The following is a 20172-nucleotide window of genomic DNA, read 5'->3' as shown; positions in this document are numbered from 1 at the left end:
TGGAGAGGCCCATGTACTTGATGAACGGCGAACAATCCCTAAATCCAACAAGTTTTGAAACTCTGCTCTAGTACATTTTAGCTTGTCTGGAGATAGCCGACGAGCTTTTGCATAAGCGGGAGGACCATTGGTAACAATGTAGTGCTTGACGTTGTGTTTCAGGGAAGCATCATTGTATACCGCACTTTGCAATAGCTTTAAATTCATTTCTGTTGTTGTTTGCGGCAAACAAGCCAAGCGCGGCAGTGTTCGAAATGCCAGTTTTGACACTGTCAAATGTTTTGGCATTTATTAATCTATTTCGACTGAGATCAATAAGTAAACCGAAAAGTCCAAAGAAATCGGCGCCAAGGATCTGCTGCGTGACCTCGGCGATGATAAAATTCCATGAAAAGATTTCACCCAAGCCTAAATTAAGGTTAATTTTTCTGGTGCCAAATGTTGCAATGGTACTTCCGTTTGCTGCAACAAGCTTTAGGTTTCGTTGGCAAGTATTGCGATCTATCCGGTTTGCAGGAATAACACTTACTGCGGCACCAGAATCAACCAAAAATGTCCGACCAGTTGCTTGGTCGGTTACATACAGAAGGCGGCGAAAATGACCAGCGGCACCAGCCGCCATTAGTGACTGGTCTCCACGTTTCCCTTGCGGCTACAAGGTGAAACACACTTTCTTGCATTATCCCCCCAGCGTCTGTGGTACCAACACAACGTGGGAAACCTACTTCTTTGCGATTTTCGCTTGTTTGTAAATGCTGTGTTGCGTTTCAGCAGTGCAACATCTTGTTGAAGTTGGTCTACTTCTGCCAAAAGAGGCTGTGGGTCAACTAGATCAACCATGCTGTCGGCTTTTTCTGCAAGCTCAGTTATATCCAAATCTAGTGCAGCAAGAACAATTCGCAGGTTTGCTGGAAGCCGTTGTAGAAATACCTCACGAAGAATCTGTTTAGCTTCCACGTCACCCAGTAGTTGTTCCATGTCCCGTAGCATTTGTGAAGGTTTGCGGTCCCCTAGATCATCAGGCCGAAGAAATTTTTGCAGCCTTTGTTGCTGTGACATACCTACTCTTCGTAACAAAGCATTCTTTAGTTGTTCATAGGGTTCCTCACTAGATGGACGCTTAATAATGTCTCTGACCACTGAGGCAATCTCAGGAGTGACAGCAGAAACAATATGATTTGGCTTTGTCAGTGACTGGGTTACTCCTCTGACGGTGAATTGTGCTTCCACAAAAACCATAGCTCTTCATCTTGCGGTCAAAAGGGTGGAATTTTGACTGCAACCGATGTCACATTGCTTTCTGTCATGACTGTGAGTTGATTTATAGCTAGCCTACAAATCCAGCAAAAACAACTCAATAGCTCACGTCCGGGGTCACCATTTGTAGACACGCTTGTTTTACGTCCGTTTATTGCGAGACACTGAATATAATGAAGCGTGCACACAATCCAACATCGCAAGTATTGTCGCGAGTCGCGTGTAATTTAAAGATACGCTACACCAGGGGTGGGCAAACTTTTCAGTGCAAGGGCCGCATTCAAAAGTTTATAATCTTATCGGGCCGCATGGTATTTCACCAACGGCCGCCAATTGCTTGCTTGTTGTTTTGTTTTAAAACAACTGATGTAAAAAATAAGGTTTGTATCATATATATACCATTTAAAGTCGCCTAAAATGCTCTGATTAACAATTTCTAACTTGTGCATAAGTTTAGCTGAACGGAGCTAACTGTTTAAGACGCCATAAACTGTATTGTGACGATTACAGTGCCCGTTCTTTTCGCATTGTTTACACATAATAAGCAGATAAAAAGCCTGGCGCATATGGTTACTAGACTGGTAATCTTTTTTCCAGTCCCACGAAATCTGTTTTAGCAGTTTGAAAATCAAAATATTAATAGATTGTGGCCGCAGGTTGTGCACCCCTGCGCAAAATTATTACATAGTATATTTTCAGCTTTATGCAAATACGTTTGTTCATGATTGTACAAACAGTGGTTGAAAAGCTACAATTGTAATTGTTTCAAAAAAACAAGCGTTTGTTGCAACAAAGGCTGAACCACGTTTTTTGTTAACAAAGTCCTTGTGCCAAAGTTTGGGCGTCACCAGTGCAAAGTGGGCTGTATTTGAAAACGTGAATCGCTTTTGCTTTTATCGAACGAAGAAATTGTGTCAAGTGACGATTTGCATAATAACGTGGCAGGCTAAAGCACGTGAAAAGTATCTGTGTTTAGTTCCAAAGTATCGTACGGGTACAGATACTGCACATGGTATTGGTATCGGCAAGTCGCACCCCCGGTATTTTTAAAACTCTGCGCCTGGGCTCATAGTACTATTCAGCGTTACTCGGAAACATTTGGCGGGCCGCATGAACTCCTTTGCCGGGCCGCATGCGGTCCGCGGGCCGTAGTTTGCCCACCCCTGCGCTACACTATGTTGTAATGTCGCTTTTGATTGCGTTGCTGTGCAATGAAAAAGTAAGTATGTGCAGTTATTTTCTATAAACATGGCGCTGAAAATATAGCCTACAGACCGTTAAAACGAAATTGCCTCGCAAGTTTAGTTCCATCCATAAGCTTAATTTTCAAACACAGCCTATATAGCGCGATATAAACACAATAACACAAGAAAAATTGTAGGTTAAATGTTTACAACACAATTTAGCTTTTTATTTAACAGTGTCCCTAAAGCTCTTCTTTAGCATCTAATGTTGGATCGGAGTTCTCTGGAGGATTTACTAAAACTTCGTACAACCCAAAATCGTTCAACTGGTCACAGAGAGTGTCCCAGAGACTGTTGTGGTTGACAAAGCTTCTCGGAATGTCAATTGCAATTTGAGACCAGGGGGCAACCTTTTCATGCACCTGGAAATTTCAAAGGCATTATACGCTTTATTTTGTTGTAATGTAAGTTGTCTTTGATTTTTTACCTTAATTTGTTTTTCAAAAAAAAACAAAAACAGAATAAGTTTAAAAGCGGGGTCGTATATATAATCGGTCCCGTAATTGAGACCCGACCCGAAAGTACAAGCCCGAAGCCCAATCCGAACGCGATTATTTAAAAACAAAGCCCATATGAGACCTTATAGTTAGATTCAGCATTATAATATTACCACATATAGCCTATGCCAGTGGTTTTCAACTTTTTTTCTTTCGTGGCCCATTTTTATTCCTCAAAAATTCTGTGGCCCACTAAATTTTTATGAAAGAAAAAAACAACTACAAAATAGGTTCAGAAAAAAAGCAGAACATATTTCAAACAGATTATAAGTTCATAACTTAGTGCAAAAAAATTCATAAAACGGCACTTTCCCTTGTTTTAATCAAGCACTTCCAGTTATGACCGACTAATTGGACAATTGATATGCTGCTATTATCTGACTTTATTGTAATCATAAAGTAGTTTATTACATCATAAACATAAAGTGTGGCAGAAACTCAAAGTAACTTTATACCGTTAATAGTTAAATTCAAATTAATTTACATTTCTTCTCAATTTCCCCCAACCCATTACTTTTGTAAAACTGAGTGTAGCGACACAAATGAAAGTAAATTCTTAGAAAAGCTTTATATTTTGATTGGTCTGTGGCCCAATCAAAATGCTTCGGGCCATGGCCCACTGGTTGAGAACCGCTGGCCTATGCGATCAAATGTAGAGCCTGGTTTAGGTAAAGTCCGGTTTACGTAAACTGAAGCCCGAACCAGGTAAGAACCTCATGTCGAACCGGAGGTCCCGATCCGAATTACAACTATAGTTGTAAAATATACATAAACATTATATCAGGCCGATCACACCATATAAAACAGATCACTTTTTGCCACTCACTACCATTTTGTGACGACGACTTTATGCGCTAAATATAGTCTTCCTTACCTGAGCCAGTTTTTTGTAGGGAGGCCATTGCGAAGTTTCGTTGGACGGTTTTCCGTTGAGAATAAAACTCCTCCAAAAACTTGCAATCGTGTCACGAATGCTGATGTCGCTTGCCGAAAACTCGTAGCTTCAAAACCACCAAAAAATCATTTAGACCCCTTATAATTGAAGTTTGTTGATGTAAGTTTTCTTGTATTCTATTTTGTGTATAAAAGTAAAGCCAGCTATATTAAACCTGTTTTTTCTAGCAGGTTTTCGAACTTGTTTACGAAGAGCTTGTAAGCACAAAGTACAAACAAATGTGTAATACATGCATTAGAGTAAAGGTGATTCAATTACATATAGCCAGTGGTGGGATTCAGCCGGTTCGCATCGGTTCTATAGAACCGTTTTACGAAATTTTATGAGATCAGCGAACCGGTTAGCATTGCTCAATGGACTTTTTGTATCAGAACCAGCTGACAACAAATTTGAATCCCACCACTGCATATGGCGCATTACCCTGGGGGTGGATTTCCAAATTCGAAACTGATTTCCGATGCGTGGAAAGCTTTATCTGCAAGCATCAATGAAAAGCCTAATGATTTCACAAATGCAACGTCGGGTCCATATTCGAATTTGTAAAGATAAACTTGGTCAGGGTTTTCTGCTGTAGCAGACATATATCTGAAATAACATGTTGTACAGTCTTTGCTGCTTTTGTAAGACTCAAAGAAAGGCGGAAATTCCTGGACATGTCTGTGTTTAACTATAGGCTATATGTGTGTTCGGAATTGGTCTTTATTAACGCAATTTTTTGTGCTGAAGAGCGTATTGGTTATACTTTGTTGAGACAAAATATTGTGTGAAAGTTCAAAAGAATAAAAATATTTTTCTAAGATTTTATAAAAGATATATGAAACAGTTGATGCATGTCACCCTTGTGTGTTAAAACTCTTAGCAAAACAATCTTACCTTTCCGTATCTTTACCTTTTCGTCTAATTCCACCACTGAACGAACGCTACAGGCAATTATAAAAAATAAACTTACGTACCTGGCTAGATTTCGTGTAGGACAGGAAATGGCGTAGGCTGTTAACAGTCGTTGAAAGGAGTTCATAGTGCCTGGCGTCAAACTGCCAATTTGCATGTGCGTGTGTTCTTTTAACCAATTGTTAAGAAAGAATCTGAGCATCTGCGGAACAACAGTGACACAAAAACCTTTAATGCGTTTACTCTTCTTTGCAAAACATTTGGTTTGTTGTTATTGGTTGCACTTATCCCCAAAATGAGTTAAACTTAACATTGTACGTAAACCAGTGCATCGCAAATGACGCCATGTTTATATTTGTTTTTATGTGGTGTAAGAAAAGTTTCTCAAATTTTCATTTTCAACCGTTCGCCTGTCAAAAGTTCGCCAAACGAATACATGTACGGTACCTGAAGATATCAAGGCCCACAGAAAAAGTTTTGTATGTTATCGCTTTTTAAAGTTTACATGTAGTTACAACAAGCTAAAAGTAAGATGATAATCATAACAGCACTTACAATAATTCACAAAGCGTGCCACATTCTCTATATAACAGTTCTTGAGTTGTCCGGAATAATGTAGTTAGTAGTGCCCTTTAGTATACCACTTACAGGTGCCTCATTTTACATGTCATTTTACATTTAAAAGGTTTGGGTAGCTCTAACAAATACAACTTACATCTACAATCACGCCTGTCGTCGGCCATATGTGAACCAAAAAAAATTCCATCTCGTCCGCTGTGTCACCCAAAATAACGTCCTTATCTGTGTTCCAAGATCCTTTTTGAAACATGGACATTGGCTGAGTTGGAAACTCATCGTTGCCAATCACAGGCCTGAAGGTCTCAATAATGTTGAAAGCAGCGTCGGAGATAGATTGAAAATTAAATTTGGGCATGCTCCTTGCTTTCACTGCTACTTCTGCCTGCGCGTTTACTATCACTTCCGGACTGATCTTCCTGAAAGTTTCAACAAACACAGTGATGATTACTAAAGCTATCATCCACGCTGACATTACAATTTAAATTGAATACATTTGTGAGCTCGTACTTTTATTTAATGAAACGGGCTTAATTCGGGTCTGACTTTACGCCAGGCCATATTTGTAGTAATTTTACGTGACTTGCTCTTTCTTTTGCAAAAGTTAGGGTTTGAGGCTGCTTCGACCCCGCTCGCAACCCTGTGTGGCGACTGAAAATGTCGCATTGAATAGTGAGAAATGCCAGATATAAACCGATTGGGTTTGAACCAAAAACCACGTAATCATTAAAATATAACAATATTTTAAAATATGAAAAAGTCAACGTGTTTTCAACACAACTTCAAAAAGTTCTTACTGCAAACAATCTATGTCGGTACAGCCAACGCTTTCCATTAGGTTGTTTGTTGTGGTCTGGGCTATTTCAGGCGTGTGATATCTAGCTGCTGCTGGATTGCTTTGCATGATTGCTCGTTGAAAAAAAGGTGAACTCTTCTTGGAAGCCAAATGGAACTATACCAACTGAGCTCCAGCGCTCTGACCGAATATTGTCACCTAAAAATAAGAAAAAACTATTGGTTTTATTTCATGTTGTCAAAATACGGTAAACATGTTAAACTCGTGCGTTCGTGGACAACTGTCAGATTGTTGTTTACCTGAAATTTGTTTCCACCAAAGTTTTTTATATTTTTTGCCACCCACTCCAAAGCAAGTTGTTGGTCACCAAGACCTTGGTTACCAGCCAGATGGTTGTCACCCTCTATGTTGGATAAAAAGCCAAAAGGTCCTGTGAAAGGTAAATGCGTACGATGAACCTATAGCCAATAATAATAACCAAGTATTGCTCATCCAGCAGTTTTATTGTAAACAATCGACGTTTCGACGTCCTATACAAGACGCCTTCATCAGGAGCCAATAAGTTGTGTCAAAAGGCCCATACAAATCTTAATTAATACACATGGTTTAGTTTTGTATATTTTCCATCATGTTAAAGAGCGTTGCTTATAACCGCTTACTTTAAAATGGAGAGCGAGTACCATAATAGTCATATAGAAAACAATAAATGCAAGTAGATTTTCAGGGAAATTGACCCTCATTACCCTGCGTACTGGCTTCCCTAAACGCCAAGCATGATTGTGATTTGGATTCCAAACTCAGTCACATCAGCCCAAATTTTTGGACATTACTGAGTTATATTGACTCGCCTTCATGGGTCAGCAAAAATGCGAATTGCTTTATTTTTCACACTTACCTAATCGATAGTTAATGGTGACTACTATTGAACCGGTCGCTAAACTAAGCCATTTTCCGTTGTACCACGGGTCTGTCCCAGAACCCACAGAGAACGCGCCGCCGTGAATCCAAAACATGACGGGATTCAGATTTTCGGGGTCCGGTCTTCGGGGAAGAAAGATGTTCAGAATCAGGCAGTCCTCTGTCTCATGCTTCAAGTAAAAACATTAGACTATATAGCGATGTGAAATGTAGGCTAGTGAACCAAATTCCGGACAATTTTAATACATATCGAAACCAAACTGGCGCCTTATTCCGTTAATAAAACCGTGTATCAAAAACCGTTCATGAAACGTAAACAGCTTTAGATCCTTGTTTGCTGAAATTAGTGATAAACATCAGTCGGTTACTTAAGAGACATTTGACCCCTTGCTTAAATAACCCCAGCAAGGGAATTTCGGCCATTTTGGGAACTTTTAGGCTTAAATAGACACCGAATTCTGGACATTGGGAGTATATTTGAAAATTATTCCCGGACACAGATTTAATGTCCGAATTCCGGACATGTCCGGGAAATTCCGCAAGTCTGGTAACTCTATTGTAGGCAATTGTTAACGATTTTGTTATAAATTTGATGTAAGTTTGCAATAAATGTTGTTTGTTTTACTTGCACATGACCATTCTACGTCTGTTATCTGCTTAGTGGAATGTGTATCACCAACGCATTCTCACCGGCTGTGGATGCTCATCGCAATCATTCACACAAGGCTGGTAGCACTGAATACGCGTCGGTTTGATTGCTCTTATCGGCCCCTGGTCTGTACGCAGTTTGCTTTCCATAAACCTTAGATTAGATTGAAACACCTCATTAAGCCTGCACATATGTACTTTTTCAGGAAAAACACAATCAAAGCGAGGAAACAGATAAGATCATGCTTTAGATTTTGAGGGAGTCGAAATCGGAAATTTAGATTTTATTTGGTGTTTTTTTAAGACTGTAAAGAAAACGGTGCCTCATTTACCTACCTTACAGGTTTTTCGGCATAGGGAATCCCGTAGAACGCAATATGATTTTCGTAAATAGCTCCAATTGCTAGTCCGCTAGTGGTATCTATTTCAATGCCGCCCAAAGGTTTGACCTCTGAAAATGATTCTTCTTTTCTGGAAGGACCCGCAAGGTCGCGCATGACATTGTCCAACACTGACCTTAACTCGTCTTCATTTTTTTGCCCAAAGATTTCTCCCGCTTGTACATTTTGTATTGAACTTTGTAATATCACTAAGCCTGCCAGGCTCAGAAACAAGTAGATATGTTTTAAACCGTTTAGTTTCAACATATTCTTTTTTGTTTCACACAAACAGTAAGCTAGATAGACTGACAACAGCACGATGTATGGATATTGTTGCCGCCCCCTTATATGCTACCACTTGCTTGTTACCTTTCCAGTGGGTTTATACCGGTTGTGAGTCATTTCTGGTGAGAAGGCGGTTGCAGATGAGTAAATGCCGTGACTTGCCTGATCAGATTCATCGTAACATGTACAATTCATCAGCAAGAAGAATTAAGTGGTAAACAACAAACAAAAGGTAGTTCAGTACACTATATTTGCAAATAAATGCGTCAAATAACTGCCGACAAACATAACACACAAGATCAGGTAATGTGTGAACGAATTTTGTGCGAACGTAATTACTGATCTCGTATGTTTGAAATGAAATAAAACTGCAAATCACTTTGACCTATTGTGTTCTTGACATAACTCATTTCAACAATGACAAAAAACGCCCGAAAAACGTGTTAATTTTTTATTTTCCGACCATATTAAACAAATGGTGATGAGTGTTACTTGTGTTGGGCAAACAACAACACCTATTTGATGTTTCATATGTATCTTGAATCAGATCAACGCACAAGTCAACAAAGTAGCCAACAGCATAAGTCATTTAATTATACAATGACTAATAACCAACAACAAGCGAACCCGATGTTCTTTATCCGAAGTAAATGCATTCAAGACAACTTTAACGCCACGACAGCAAAGCAAAATTACAGCGTTGTTATCGAACACCATGCATCAATGCAATTGCTAATGGAAAATAACTATAACGTACATTTAAGTGCAGCGTGGCATGATAAAGCTATGTGACATTATACACTTCGATCCAGATATCTCTACAGACATATACTGTATTTGTATTTCAATACAATAACAGCTAAGCGTTAAAAAACAAATGACCAGGTTTAGATCTTGAGAAAAATTCTGGAGAAAAATAATATCACTTCCAAGTTTTACAATCATGAAGCAGTTCGATTTGGGCTTATGGAAAAAGTCGCAAAACAGCTTTTTGTGTGACTACTGATACACAAGGAAGTAAAACAATGTAGCCTATACTGCGTTGTTTAAAGCAAACATCAAGTATAAATTGCTATAATCCCATACATTTTTCAGGTATATATGTATGCTTTTTTCTGTTGCTATCACAACCATATTTAGTGCCTCTGTTCTAACAAATATCCAGCAGTAACAGCATTTAGTGCATACTCAATTTGGACAAGCTTTCCACCTGGACTAAATGTAACAAGAGAAACCTCAGAAACGCGCCAAATCGTACAATAAAGCTATATAATCTACTATTATACATTGACACATATGCAAATTAAAAGCTAAATACTATAGGAGTTAAAGTCAGCTTTACATTTTCACATTACAAGGCATTCAGCATTATTTTCACTTTGATTTAACATTGTTTGCTCCGAAGTGCTGAGACGTCCATACTGGATGCGTTTGTATCGTCTGTCCCACCAACCTAAACATATTGCAGATATTATCATGTTTTTGTAACCATCTTGTTGTCAAAAATAGTAGGCCTACAGTATAATAAAGGGCTACATATAAGTTGCATTTGTCATTATTAAAACCTACAAAAAAAACAACTTAGTGCCAGGTAAAAAAAAAAACGAAAGGCAAGTCCAAAACCCGGAACGAATTACAATTCTGTAAACAGAAACCCGAATGAGGCCTGGAAGTTAGGTTTATTGATGTAAAATTGCCACATTATAGTGGCCTAGTAGTGTGAGGTCCGGCTCGAAACCAAGTCGTTTTTCTTAACCGAACCCGAACCCGACACGAAAAGTCCAAACCCGACCGACTTACAACTCCTCTGAGGTAAACAGAAAACGTATCATCGCAATTGCCACACATCCTTGACTCGATGTTAATCCAAATATGAAACCGTAAGCGCGGGGTTTAACTTAAGTTGATTAGATACGTTGTCTTCCCAATGTAATCACAAAACTTGTGCTATACCTGGTAAGGACCCTTGACCATTGCCACACGTGCAGTGCTGATAAGTTTCACCGCCTCTCACAAAAACGTGACAACCAGCATTACGTGTCGTATCGTCTCTTCGCAGTTCTTCTATAAAATCTACTTCGATTTCGTCGAGTATACCCATCAAATGCAGAACACGAAAAACGTAGAGGCGGCGATTGTCCGAACTGAAAAATATTTTCTTTGTTGACAACCCGTTGTTGAGAAGTGCCGAACAAACATGTGCGTTTGTTTACTTAAATTTGTTCAATCAACCAAAGGTCTCAGCGAGTTAAAAATTGCCACAACACAAAGCCTGCATTAGGCACTAAGTCATTGCCAATGAGGTACAAAGTAGACTGACTGGAAGTCAAATTTAAGCCCGTTTTATGAAAAGTTAAGCCCGAAACCCAGCCTGAATCCCAAATGGCCAACAGCTAGTCCAACAAACAACTCTGCAATGAAAAATTATACTTGTCAATCGAAACAAACGTCCAGGCATATTCTATTGTTTGTACTTTGGTCATACATTTTCGGTAAAGCACATGCCACTCACATTATGCTTTAATCGCTATAACCAACACCTCTTGTCGCAGAGAATCAAAGTTGGAATTGAAAATCATGAACTGAGACAATTTTAGTGTAATATTGTCCAAACAAACAACGTAAGTCCTAACGATATATTGTAAACATACCTTACGCGGGAACCGTCACATTTCTTCACTTCAATGTGAGGAATATCAGATACATTTAACTTTCCAGCAGCTATCTTTAGAATTGTTTCATTTACATTTTTGCCGTCCCGAAAGTGGCCGCCGATTGAATCCTGGCTGAATTTTAGACTGGATGGGGAAAAACGTTTTCTGACTTTCATCAGTTGATATATTCCGTAACCAATCAGTGCCAGACCTCCAACCACCCCAGCTGCAACCGCATATGGGTTAGCTTCATTTTCGCCCCTGGGATTGTGTCGGTGGTACGGAGCAACAGCACCCTCAGGAAAACGTTCTTGATATCCTGGAACAGAAGTATTTTAAGTGTGTATCCGATATTGTTTGAATCGGGTTACTTAGTATGTCGACCTGGGCTACTGCAGTTTTGAACAAAGTTATTGATTAAACAACCAGCAAGGCAGTTCATTGTACTTACCTAACAGATGCAAATGGTTTTGATCACGGCACTGACAATGCCGATAAGTCTGCTGCCCGTTACCTCGAACCCTGACATGGCAACCCGAATTTCCAGGCGTTAGCATGATTCGTTGCTGGTGGCTGTTGATTTCAACCACTGTAATCGTGGCTAACAGGTCAGCCGTCTCCAACACACGGAACACGTAAAGACGTCTGTTGTTTGGGCTGATAAAAAATGGTTGAATTTCCTAGCGGAGGAGTTTTAAAATTCTAAAAAACCAATCCAAAACATGACGTTTTTGGGCCAATAAAGGACATGAGATGTAGGCCTTTATCGTAGGGTTGCCACATTTTATGATACACAATCCCTGACAAAATTTATTTCAGTTGCGTTAACCCAGTGGTTCTTAAACTTTTTCATTATTTTTTTAAACGGTCCCTTTGCCATTATTTCGGGGGCTCGCGGTCCTTAAGCCTGAATGTGTATTTCAGAAAAACGATAGTTGATTGCAGGATTTTAGCTAGTTTTGCGCATAACAATCATCCAAATCTGACATCACAGACAAGACAAAAACATTACAGTTGTGCTTGTGCGCGAACAATTGCATTTTTGTTAGTTGTCATGCAATAAAGCCTATTGTTTAGCAATGGAGACGGTCGATTCTCACTTTATTTTGATTTGACGCCAAATAAGAATATAAAGTTACCTCCACCTTTTCGCGGTCAAAGCAAAATTGCCTCATGGACCCCTAAAGGACCCCGGACCCTAGTTTGAGAACCGCTGCGTTAATCATTTTGCGATCCAAACACTTCTATTACGGAATAAATTTTGAATATTCGAAAGTCACACGGACGGCGACATGAGAAAACGTTACATACGATACTCTGATCCTTGCCAATTAACTTTCTGCGTAGGCTTCTGTTAAGTTCAGTTTATTAGGCTAAGCTCATTACTCTTACTATCCTTAAAACAATAAGCACATATATCAGGAGTCGCCAACCTTTACCACTCTAAAAACCGTTCGGACCAATTTCACACAGAAAAAAACAAAACACTGGGAGTCACCTTTTTAACTTTGAAATAAAATGCCACCGTGAAAACGTTTTTCTGTCCCACGACATTCGACTTTATGTTGTTAGTTAGTTCCTTGCATATTAGATACACAGTTAAAGCAAATGAAACTTCCCAGGTTCACACGTAGCATCGAATGCTGTGTTTTCTTGAGACGCGGATATTTATTTGTGTATTTAACGCGTATTTGTTAGACAACTAGTAACGAACAGCAGGCATATTCCACAAGCTATTGTTACGCGCGCACAAACACTGCAAAACGAAACAGTTAGCTTGTGCGTTAACATGCGCGCCGCCAGCTTACCTCTTCATGGTATAGACGCGATTGTAGCTAACTACTAGAAACTTTTTTCCGTTGGTACATTAATTTCATAGCATATATTTTGTTCTCTTAAATTCCTGACTTTTAAGTACATTTTAACATTTCTCCTTGACGCAGACAGACATGTGGCAATTCGTATTCGTCATTCGTATTCGAATGCATTCGAATACAGGTTTTGCCACCTTCTTGCTGTATTCGAATGATTTTGGCTTTCGTTCGATAGTGTATGAATCTGTTCGAGTAGTTGATGTTATCTTTTAAACCAACAATTCATGAATACAAAAGCTTGAGTAAATTTATTCGAATACAATTCGAATTGTTGTAGGTTATGCCAACCTAAGAATTTGCAAAATCGAATACACGATATTTTTTACGAATACAATTCGAATTGTTGTCGGCCTTTGGTAAGGTAACAATTCGCAAAATCGAATACATGACTACATTTTTACGAATACAATTCGAATTGTCGATTACCTCCAGACTAGGAGTAGTCGAGAATATTTTGCTATATATTGTTGCCAAATAGATTCGAATACAATTCAAATTGGCAGTGAATGTGACCTGATTTGACAAGTTTTTGTTTATGTTACGAAACAATGACACGTAGAAGTTTAATTGTGACGTTACACAAATGGAATTGTGTTAGAAAGCTAGCAACATTAGGTTGTTCTCACACATGACAGGTGTAGCGCGTTCATGAAGCAAACATCTCATGTAAATTTGGTGAAATTTATATAACGGAGACTTAAATCAGTCAAGCTGAGGTGGTAAACAAAGCTCGTTGTTTACATTTTTACCAGTAAATTTGCAATTCATAAACCCAGCATGTTACTTTTTGATCAAAAAGTTTCGGGGCTCTTGTATTTTCCGCAACTGCAAATATCCGAATCGGTGAATTCGAATTGTTTGCTTCTTACTACAACCGAACAATTCGTGAATACAAATAACTAGAACTATTAATTCGAATTGCTACTTCTCAAAAAGTACGAAGTATTCATAAATACGAATACACGCTTTGGGTTTATTCGAATAGTATTCGAATTAGACGTTGTTGTTTTTTGGTCAACTATTCTTGAATACTAATACTTGACACGTTTTATTCGAATACAATTCGAATTGCTGCCACCTTAACATTATGAAACAATTCGTGAATACAAATACTTGACTCGCATTATTCGAATACAATTCGAATTGTCGAACTTTAAAAAGTGCGTAGAAGTCATGAATACGAATGCATGCCTTGGTTTATTCGAATAGTATTCGAATTACTTGTCGTTGGAGTTTGGTCAACAATTCATGAAGACAAATACTTGATTCGTTTTATTCGAATACCATTCGAATTGCTGTCACTCAAAAATTACCAAAGTATTCATGAATTCGAATACAGTCATGCAGGTATTCGTAAAGTATTCGAATACAGGACGCGTGTATTCGACCCCATGTCTGGACGCAGATTTAAACACTAAATTCCCTGACATGTCAGGGAAAATCCTGACGTATGGCAACCCTACTTTATCGAATACTTACTAAAAAGAAGTACAAGTGCCTGGCTCTGATAATTGAATTGTGTTCACCTGTAAAATCTTCTCCCTGTGTTAAAAACCCTGATGGGTTCGATCGAATCAACGTTCAAGAATCCATTTTTCACTTCATCAATAGTATCATGAACACTTGTCCCATTGCTGAAATTTGATGCAATGCTATCTTGGGTGAAGTGAATTTGCGACGGTTGGAGATTATACATGATGATGATATTATTTTCAAGCAACACACAATTTTTCTTCAGCTGAAAGTAAGCTTAAAAGTTGATAAGACTGTCAGCTGTAAGTACGCTACTTTATTAAGTGCACTGTCAAGTTTGTCCTACTACATTAGCAAAAGCTTTGCGATATGCCAAAACCCAGATTATTTTCCCCAAGTGTATTCGCCACTCACGCAGTCACTCGAACAAAGTATAAGGGTCACACAACAGTGAAATGCGGTAAGACGCAAGCAAGCGTATCAATAATTAGTCATGCGTGAATTAATATGAGCAACACTAACGGTACGGTTAGCATATTTCCAAAATGTTTCCGAATTCGAACCACAGGGCTTTTTAAGCCAATCACAGCAGCGCAAATCTGCGGGTTGCCGTTACGTCACGTTTAGGTTGCTAAGCGGTTATTTTGACTTCAGTATTGTCGACGTTGCAAGTTTTATGTCAGTTTTGATTCAAAAAAACGTTTTTACAAGTCAGAACATGGTGAAGACTCATGCATTTTGGATGTTTGAACTGAAGGTAATGTTTATTAGGTTATGTATAGCAGTAAATTATACACACATAATTTTTATTGAGTGTAAAATCACTTTTGTGCAATATATGCTTCATAAATGGTAAACTATACACTCATACTTTTTATTAAGTCTGAAATAGCTTTTGAGCAAAATATTTTCTGTTATTAATGGTATGTGTTTGTTTAGGATAGCAACGCATCCCCTTCATGCAGTCAAGTTTGCATGGCATAAAAACAGTGTATTATGCCTCATTGTCTCTAGTGCAAGCACCTATGATCAACACAATTTAACACATTATGCATGTCATACCTTGGGATCAACAAACTGTTCCTAACCTACAGAGATGAATGGTTTATTATTGTACACAGTGCAGTTCTGACATAAGTGTACACTAGGCACACCATTTGCATAGTTGTTCCAAACAACTCCCAGTATTTTCAGTTATGAATGTTGTTCTGTGCCATCAATGTATATGTTATTTTTATTGTGCATGCTGGAATTTTGTCGTAAGTTTACAATAAAACAGAAGTGATCTTGAATAGCAAATTGAAGTAGTGTGCTTGAGAGCCAAAGCAGGATTTAAAAAAACTACTACAGTATAAAGTAAATTATGAGAAGATTTACTTGTGCTAGCATATTTATTGTTTTTCTTGTGACATTGAAATGATAATAGTCCCAAAAAATGTTGTAATGAATAGCTACCACCTAAAAACACCTATGCAGCAGTGTCAGAATTTTATTTTCTTATCTCACCTCATGTGAGCAGCTTTTTCTCAGTTATTTTATCTTTTCTTGTTTACACCAGTTTTTTATTTTATTTGCAATCTCATGTATGAAACAAAACACCTTTTTACTTACAATGCTCTAAATTAGGGCAAGCTTGGCTATTGACAGCACTCTATATGACCAGTCTTATTTGTCAGCAAGTTAAATTAGTTTGTCTTGACCTTGCTACACAGGCTAATTATTTTTCTTCATGGTTTACATCAGTTTATTTATTTGCAACTCTTTATATGGAACAAAGCAGTTGCACCTAAATTATATCACTCATTCCAACAGTCCTCCAAAAGTTTGTTTATTATACATGCAGTAACCACAGTTAAAAATAATCAGTCAACACAGTTCTATAAAGTAGATCCAATGATAATCTATTGGTATCACATTCTCCATGATAGTCAATATGTTTACTAGTACAATAACTTTAGTTATAGCTAAATGTCAAGCAAATGCCTTTTAACTTGGAGTGCTTGATGTCTCCGATCTGCCCTGCCCTTTCCTTTAGTCCATCCCTTCTCAAGGTTTTATTTGTTTTGGCAGCGCAACTGCTCTTCCTTGGTTCCAGTCATACAGGCCTAAGCTCTGGTGGCTAAAGGCACACTAAGCTATAGGTATAATCACTTTGGAGCATGGAAAAGTAAATTCTAATTGTTAAACAGCAAATATGATTATGCATCCATGCAGGTTCTGGAATAGCAAATAGCCCAACCTACAATCCAATAAATTAATCAAAAGCCAATTGCCCCAATCTACAAACCAATTAGGTAATAATAGTAAGCAATATGATATCTACCAGCAGTAACAATTTTATCCAAGACCCTTTAACAATTTATACAAAAATGCACGGAAAAGCTGCAGGAAAAAAAGTAAAACACATAAGGAAATGAATTTTTGTACCTCCTATACCAAGAAAATATATAATTTTAATGTCAGTACCAAAAAAACCCAATGTATTTTGCTCCAGCATTGCGGCTGCCAATTGAGTTTCTTCCAAATGAATGAAGTGCTGATCTTATTTGTGCAACGAAATGAGCAGAAGAGATAGAGTTCTTAAACCTTTCTAATGCTTTTTTAGTTTCCTTTTAATTAAAGTCACTAGAGTGCTTGGTCTTTATAAACTCAGAACACTATTAAATTTAAGAAAAGTTCTCTGCAGTGTAGTCTGGACATTCAGTCACTGGTTTATGTGATGGTCCAGCAATGCTATCAGACAATGAAGTGGTTGGATTGATTTCCATGGCATTTGAACAGCCACCATGATCTTATGTTGATGTGTAGTGGCCAAATCACTAAAGAATTCCACAGATGGTGCCTGCTCCTGACCCAATGCAACGCCTGCATACATTTGCTTCTGAGGTGCTGATCCCTGATACATCCCCAATTGGAATACCACATAACAGGACTGTAAGTGAGGCATTAGTCTGAACCAGATTGGTTGTAGAAGCCACAAACACTATCTCAGAAGATTGTAACATCATTTTGTGGATTCTTTCCATGATCAGCGTTACAATGGCACAAACATAACAAAGCGGATCTTAGCCTCAGATTCTTCAGCATACTTCTGTATAGCACAAAACAAATTTATACCACTTTATGCCCCAAAGTTACATTTACGCCACTGATCCCAGAGATAGTACACAGAGCAGGGCTTTGGATTAGTTGTTAGTGACTGCACTTATTCCATCTGTAACAAGCAACTTGGTCTCATGGGTTTGTAATGCTTGAGACACTGACAATCATTGCCAAAAATACATGAAGAAAATCTTTCTTGTAGATTCACTGATCTTTAGCTAACCAAGGTTTCTGGCAGCTTTAAGCAAGTGATTGTGGTTAACTGCCACACTTACTATACATGGATGAGTAGAAACCAACTTATGTGATGTTTAGTTGACTTGGTGTAAAGTTTGATCTTAACATCCATAGACACAGGACACAAAGTGTTGAATTTGATACACCAGCTTCATGTTGGCAAAACTTCAAAGGTTTCCCCAAAATATTTTAGGGTTTAGAAATGTTTTGTATACATTCCAGCTAGAAATAGAAACTACACAAAAAGACTCAAGCCACTCGTCCCATTATTTGCTGATTGTAAGGTCAATCTAAAAACCATTTCTTCATTTCCTTTTGTTACTAATTTTTCTCCAAGTTCCACCATTTGCTGCAGGGAATCCACTTAACAATATCAGATGATTATTTACAAGAAAGCTTATAATTAATTATTAAAAATGCCTTTTAAAATGCTTATATTTTAGTAATACAATTATAAAACCAAGCACAACCTTAACTTTCAAATATTGTAACTCGAGGCAGATTGACTGGTTACTACGCAAGCTGTTGTGAGATTGGTTCAATGAGTCGACTAGGCTGATTGGTTAAAAAGTCACATGACCCGGGAAAACCCGCCTTTGTGATTGGCTTAAAAAGCCCTGTGGTTCGAATTCGGAAACATTTTGGAAATATGCGTACGGTTACGGCAATAGATATTCCGGTATCAAAAACAAATCAACAAAAACAAAACACTAATTTACTAAAAAACATGAAAAAATGTAAGTGCTCCAACAGTTGTTACTATAGAACTAAATTAAACCGTACCACCATTTGCACAAGAAAATCCGTAAATATTAAACAGTTAGACCAGTGGTTCCCAAACTTTATCTACTCGCGTACCATTTTTTTGGTTCATGCAGCGTTCTCGTACCACCTACAATCATGTTAGAATTTAATGAATAAAAATGTTACTAAACTTTACTAACTAACTTTACCTTAGTAACTTTGGCCTTCAGTAACCAAAGGCTCGTAAATATTAAACAAAACTTAGTCAAACTTTTACCGCCCTCGCTACAGTGCTACTGTCAACACAACTAGTAGCTTATTACAAAAACTGACTTTAAGGACTTATTACGTTGTAATAACAGATTCATTACGTCATAATAAATCTATTTCGTCACAAAGAAACCTTGCTTAACAGTTCAATGCGGCAATACACCAATGAATTAGAATTTAGTAGGAAATATAGTGTGAAATTTCACGCTCTACGTAATTTGTGTGAATTAAAACTTGTGTGAAATAAAGATCGCTTTGTGTGAACTTAATAAGTTGCTCGCGTACCACCTTGGAGACCTTCGCGTACCACTAGTGGTACGCGTACCATAGTTTGGGAACCACTGAGTTAGACTATGTTTTATGCTCATGCAGTCTTTAAGCGGCTGTTCTGCTGAAACTCACTCAAAACAGTAATCCTCTGACGTAGCTGACTGTACTGGATTCATGACTAATTATACATTAACAGCAATCACGCAAGCGTCACTGTTCACTCGGCAATGCTATATGACAAGTAAACATCAGTAGAAACATGAGTCTTAAACAAACATGTGTAGAGGGTTTGGTCATACAATATTTGAACACACCTTGGTCAAAATCTTATTCCTATTGCTTTCGGCGACCGAGCTTTTTTCCGAGTTAATAAAGATGAATAACCTAAAGTTGTAACTCGGGGCAGGGTTCCGGCTTAGGTTATTCCAAGAAAATGGGGCTTGATTTGCGCTTAACTTTACACTCTGTGCCAGTATATTTTTGAAACAATTAACTAGCTAAGTAGCCAGTTGCTGGACCTGACCTAACGTCAAATAGTCCCACAACGCAATTGTCAATTGTGTTCGTTGCCTTGGTATTCCTGATGTTTCGATATATAGACTTGTCAATCAAACTTTCGGGCCTAAACGGGCTTTTCTAAAACGATTCTGGTTCGGACCGGGTTTCGGGCTTGTACTTTCTGGTTCGGGCCGGGTTCGGTTCATCTGCAACATTAACTCACTTTCTACTGTTTGATTAGGACTCAATAAATTCTGACGGTAACAATGGGTTTGTTCCAGCTGGCTTGCCATATGGTTGTCACACGATTTGATAAACTTCGTAGGTGTATCGGTAAACATTAGGAAGTGTGCGTGTAAACTAACAACCACATTGACGTGACAGCAGTTGTACGACATAATGTTTGCAAACTATAAAATTACAAAGCCTCAACTACTTGCAACAGCAAAACCTAGCCTAGCTCTTGATTTTGTAAATTCAATACATATATTACATATATTCACTGACTTTGTGCTTGGCAAGCGAAATCAATTGCCAAGACTGGGACATGAGCTCATGTTTCAATAAATAATACAGGCCATCACGAACATACAAAGCCTATAG

The 20172-nt window shown here is 38.2% G+C and overlaps 1 long non-coding RNA gene and 2 pseudogenes across 1 annotated transcript; 1 reads left to right on the top strand and 2 right to left on the bottom strand.

The window, feature by feature from the left end:
- Positions 1–2683: 2683 nt before the first annotated feature.
- On the bottom strand, positions 2684–8279 carry LOC145223596 (para-nitrobenzyl esterase-like; annotated as a pseudogene).
- A 6680-nt stretch (positions 8280–14959) lies between these two features.
- On the top strand, positions 14960–15740 carry LOC145224989 (uncharacterized). Its single transcript, XR_013859778.1, has 2 exons — positions 14960–15205; positions 15388–15740. It is a non-coding gene; the product is annotated as an uncharacterized LOC145224989 (long non-coding RNA).
- Positions 15741–16260: 520 nt separating this feature from the next.
- LOC145223595 (uncharacterized) lies at positions 16261–18689 on the bottom strand (annotated as a pseudogene).
- Positions 18690–20172: the final 1483 nt, after the last annotated feature.

This window comes from Phallusia mammillata, chromosome 4 (assembly GCF_965637545.1).
Source record: "Phallusia mammillata chromosome 4, kaPhaMamm4.hap1.1, whole genome shotgun sequence".
Lineage (NCBI taxonomy): Eukaryota > Metazoa > Chordata > Ascidiacea > Phlebobranchia > Ascidiidae > Phallusia > Phallusia mammillata.
Note: the sequence above shows the minus strand (reverse complement) of the source record. Positions and strands in the feature narration are given on the sequence as shown.